The sequence below is a fragment of the Rhagoletis pomonella genome, unplaced genomic scaffold (assembly GCF_013731165.1).
Source record: "Rhagoletis pomonella isolate Grant_MI unplaced genomic scaffold, Rhpom_1.0 Rhpom_scaffold_00002, whole genome shotgun sequence".
In the NCBI taxonomy this organism is placed as follows: Eukaryota; Metazoa; Arthropoda; class Insecta; order Diptera; family Tephritidae; genus Rhagoletis; species Rhagoletis pomonella.
In genome coordinates this window covers 85,412,774-85,418,496 of record NW_023458556.1, presented here as the reverse complement: position 1 = coordinate 85,418,496, position 5,723 = coordinate 85,412,774, and positions in this window count along the sequence as shown.

Sequence of the window (5,723 nt, the reverse complement as noted above, 5' to 3'; positions counted from 1 at the left end):
GTGAGCTGAGCCAGAAATTAAAATTTATAAATATTGTAATTCGATTTAAGAGAATCATTAAGAATTATGAATCAGTCCACCTACCCTCTTCCGATTCACCCCAACGCTTTTGCCAGATCTCCATAGAGCGACATCTTTCCTGCTCTATAACTTCTTTTCAGTTTAAACTGGTACTTCCCGCAGATACCCGCTTATACACTCTTTGCATCTCGTTTGCCAGGATATCTACGGGAATCAGTCCGGCAATTACGAAGGATGCTTCGTCAGATATGGTTCGGAATCCACAAATAGTCCTTAGTGCGCTTAGGCGATACACAGATGTGAGTGTCTTCGCATGATATTTTAGGCTCATTGCTTCAGCCCAAATTGGAGCACAGTAGAGTAAGACTGAGCTGACCACTCTACTAAGCAATACCCTTCTACTATGTTAGGGTCCGCCGATATTTGGCATCATTCTAGATAAGCATGCCTGTAAATTCGATGCTTTCTTTGCTGCATACTCCAGGTGGACCTTAAAGTTTAAACGGCCATCAATCATTACCCCCAAATATTTGTTTGCGGGCTTTGATATTATAGTTTCTGATCCAACACTGAGTCTTATTGTCTCTATGGCCTTTCTGCTACTTATCAATACTGCCTCTGTTTTGTGATCAGCGAGTTCTAGATATCTTGATGATAGCCATGCCTTCACTCTCTTTATAGCTTCGCTGGCTTTCCTTTCAATATCCTGTTTATGCTTCGCTACTATTACTACTGCTATGTCGTCTGCGAATCCTATTATTTTTGCCCGATGAGGCAAATCGATGCGTAGAACCTCGTCGTACATTAAGTTCCACAGGAGAAGCCCGAGAACGGATCCTTGGGGTACCCCCGCGGAAACACTGTACGCCTCTAATCCTCTGTCGCTCCGGTACTTTAGTTCCCGTTCGGAGAGATAGCACCTAATTATTCTGATAATGTAATTCGGGGCCTCCATTTTGATTAGGGTTTCCATTATGTGCTGCCAGCTCGCAGTGTTAAATGCGTTTTTCACATCTAGGGTTATAACAGCACAGTATTCCTTTTTGCCTCCATGCCACCTTTTCCCTTCGATGGCCTCTTTGGCTATGTCAACCACTGATTTAACAGCATCTATTGTTGAACGAGATTTCCTGAAGCCAAACTGGTGTGGCGACAGAAAGCGTCTCTCTTCTGCGATCGATGTAAGCCTGTTGCAAATAATTTTTTCGAGGATTTTTCCCAGTGTGTCCAATAGGCATATGGGCCGATAGGACGAGGGTTCCGCAGATTGCTTATTTCCCTTTGGCATTAGGACTAGGTTTTGAACATTCCATCTTTTCGGGAAAATGCCCTCATTAAGACAAGTCTGAAACACACTTACAAATAAATCTGGCCTCATTCTAATTGCAGCTTTTAAAGCCTTGTTGGGTATTCCGTCTGGCCCAGGGGCTTTTCCGTCTTGGATCTTCTTGCATGCGGACTCTAATTCGTTAGCCGTAATAACTGGGACATCAACAATTTTGTATCGTGTACAGTTTGGTACGACTTCTTCCCTTTGTGGAAATAGAGTCGTTATTATATCGCGCAGCCTTTCTGGGCACGTGATACTCGGTGCTTTCTTGCCCTTAGTTTTTGCCATTACTACTCTATAGGCCGTGCCCCACGGGTTTACATCTGCTTCTTCGCATATTTTCTTAAAGCTTTCACGTTTGCTTACTTTTATGGCGTTTTTTAAGCTCTTCCTCGCCGTTCTTGGAGATTGTAGGTTTTCGTTGAAGTCTGGCCTCCCTCTGCTACGCTGCATTTTGCGTCTAGCATTCAGACACTGACGTCTAAGTATTTTTATATCGTTATTCCACCAATAGCATGGGGAATTTTGTTTCCTCACCACTCTTCGAGGCATAGCAGCATCACAGGCGCATGCGAGGTTACGAACCAGGTGGTCAACCTCCCTCTCTACCGAGCCAGCTTTGTGTTGGAACTCTTCCATCATGCAGGCTAGGACCTCTCCGTCTAACATACTGTCTTTCCATTTTGGGCCTGTCAGATTTGGCATCTGTTTGGGTCGCCTCAGAGTTATATCCATTATTATTGCCTGATGGTCGCCGTGGGTATACTCCTCACTAACTCTCCAATTAATTTTTTGGGCCAAGGAGTCACTCGCCAGCGTTATGTCAATAATTGACCCAGTTCCCATTTTGCGGAAGGTGTATGTGGACCCGCTGTTTACTATTGATACGCCGAGTTGGCCAAAAGTTTCAAGCAGCAGCTCGCCTCTTTTATTTGTTAGTCTGCTACCCCATTCTGTTGCCCACGCATTGAACTCACCGGCGATAATTAGCGGGGATTTCCCGTTTGCTTCTTCAGCAATGCTACGCAGCATAAGGGTATACTCTTCTTTTGTAAGGCTAGGTCTCGCATAACAGCTAAAAATGTTAATTCCGTTTACCTCAGCTCGAACGAAACCTTCACCCATGCTGTGCCTTCCTTGGAATGCGAGTCCACCACAGAGCCATATAGCTGCACCCTGTTTACTATCGCAAACCCATGCACAGTCATCTTACACCTATAAGGTTCGCTTATAATCGCCATGTCTGACTGAAGATCCCTTACTGTTTGTGATAGTAGATCTTACGCTGCTTCACAGTGATTGAGGTTTATTTGGACTATTCTCATTTTTTCCTGTTTGTAAGAGCTTTCTTAAAAACTGGGCATCTATAACTGCCTGTAATATGGTCTATGTTCTCTCTCTTTTCCGCTCTACACAGAATACACTGTGGATTATTTTTACAATCTTTAGCGAAGTGTCCCTCAGTGCCACACTTTCTGCACTGATTCGACCCGTCAAATGTGCTACCGCAATTACGGGACATGTGGCCATACTGAAGGCATTTAAAGCATTTTTGCAGCCGGACCCTTTCGTGGATGCGACAGTTAACCCATCTTACCTTTACTTTCCCAAGCTGTATAAGTTTCTTAGCTTTTGGAGCAGGTAAGCTAATAGTAGCTGTTTGAGTGCCAGCATAAGCAGGGCGCAGACCAGTTATATCTGAACTCTCAATACCTTCAAGACCAGGCAATGATTTAATAGCATTGCATACCTCTTCTTTGGTTGTAACCTCATCGATGTCTTTACATTCTACCAGGATTCGGTGAGTAAATGTCTTTACCGCAGCATCGTCCCTTAGGGTAGCACTCACAAGGGCCTTTAATTCCGCCGACTTTGGGCATGATTTAGCGAGTTCGATAAGAAGATCGCCTTTCTGGGTGCGTCGTATTTTGGATACGGAATCCCCGAAACTCTTAAAGTTCTCATCACTCTTAACCTTTTTTAGGATGTCGGCATACGAGCTTTCACCTTTTTTCTCTATGATGATTGCGTCTGGCCTCAGTTTTCCTGTGGTGGCAACATTCTTCGGTTTGGGCCGTTTTCCCTTCTTTTTGACCTCGGTCCACTCCTTGTCTTTATTTGCTTGCACTGTGGCCGTAGAATCCATTGTAGGCCCGTTTTCTACGGGTTGTGGACATCCCTGTTGACTTCCTCCGTTCCTTCTGCGTTTATTCGCCGGGGAGCCGACAGCTTCAGTAGCCGCTTTTCTCCGAACGGAGCCAGGCTTTGCTCTTGGCCATGAAGACGTTTGTGTGCTTCCAATAACACAGACTGCCTCGTTATCTTTGCACTTGCATTTTTCTGCTGCGGCCTTTTCGTATAGAGACCGGATATTCTCGATAACGTCTATCATCGGCTGGTGGATAGTACGCCGTTTGCCGTCTTTTTCCTTTAGCATCGACGCAAGACATTTTATGTGGTTCCCACTCCTAAGTTTTCTAAAACCTTTGGTTGCTTTGCGGGCAGACCCACTTCGTTAGAGTTATGGAACCCATCCACATACATTTAGGCATATGCAAAGTAAGAGGAAATGCGAAACAAATTTTATTATTTCCGATTATACAACTCCGCGCATGCATTCGGCTGTGTACCTAAATGCACACGTACTTAAGTTTGCATGTACATACATACATATGTATGAACTCATTTGTTGCAAGTAGTTTTGATATTCGTAGCATGGTTTTAGGCATAAGTTTAGTAATCTATTGATAAAAAATCAGGGCGAAATTTTAAAAATACTAAACTCATTTTAACTGGGTTCTTTGATATCTGATGAACATACATGTATACATGTATATATACATATGTATTGTTGATATAATAGCTCTGATCCAATACTTTTCGTGTAAAATCCTGTAAAAATGTCAAACAGCAAAATTACTCTCTGAAGTGAGAATAAAAAGTGAGTAATAGCAAAAAGTACAGGAACAAAAAAAGCATCGGGTAAAATCTTGCAACTTCATTCGCTACACCACTATTTTGGGCGGTATTTATTAGGGCAACAGCCTTTAGCATTTATTACAGCATTTTATTATCGGTTTTAAATTGCTTTACAACCAAGAAACATATATACGCATATCGCATTCGCAACCGCGGAGCTTCCGCATTAATTTTAACATTCGCATTCGCTTTCGCATTCGCAATAATCAATGTGGAGCTTTTGCGAATGCGAATGTTGTGCAAGTGCACCGATAAAACGTATATATGGCAAACAAAATGACAAATTGTAGCCAATATTTTTGCCTGCGGTCGTGGGAGTATTTGTGTAACAAAACTGGTCAAATGTCATATTTATAAAAATGTCTTTAAACATATTATTTCTTAAGCTATATAACCGAGCTATCAATGATCAGTCATACAAGATCCAACTTCTACTTGACTTTTGACGTACGTCAAAGAGAACACAGTCTTTTTAGCAATTTTTTTTTTCCTGTGCTTTAAATACCTGCATTGCTTTCTTTCTTTATTATGATTTTTTTTAGCCAATCTTCAAAAAAATACTAGACACAAAAGAAGAAAGTGTACACTGTAATTCTTAACCAAATTTTCGAGATTTGCCTTTGATGTTACATATATATTTGTTTCAATAAATTCAAATGGGGCTTTTTGGTGAATTTATTTTTAGCAAAAATTTTAATAACAGTAATTTTGTTTACATGCCGGGCAATATTTTTTTTCATAGGGATATACATTGGATCCTTGGCTAAAAACTTCTGTGGTAAAACTGTCCCTTCCTTGTTATTTGAAATCAAAGAGTAAGCTGCTTAAATAGGGATTTCCAGCAGAAATGATAAACGTCTGGCCATAAAGAGAATCGATGCTCAAATAATTAAAAAAAACTATAGGTCTGACCTTTAATAAGATAAATATTATGTGAGATTCAAATGCTTATAAAAAATTGGTGTTTTTTTTAAATAACAATATTCTGATCCGATTCGGCTGCCAGCCACGACTTTGAAAACAGAATTTTGTCCACCTATTTAGCTCGCTATAAGCACAAATTTTTCACACCAGTTGCAGAAGGAAGTATTAAAAATAACAGAAACTAAAATCGGAAAACGCTCATGATGTTACAGATTCCCCAAATTCTGAAACAGCCAAAGGAATGAGAATGAAGAATTCTTTTTAAAGAGCTTTAGAAAAACCTTACACATATGGTTTGGCTTGTAAGCGCTGTTTAAATAAAGATCTCGTCATTATGCTTGATTCTAATTGTTTCTTAAAAATAATTGACATCCGCATTTGCATCCGCATCCGCGGATGTTAGCTGTTAGATATTCGCATCCGCGGATGCCTAAAATTCCGCATTCGCAACATCCCTACTATAGACATA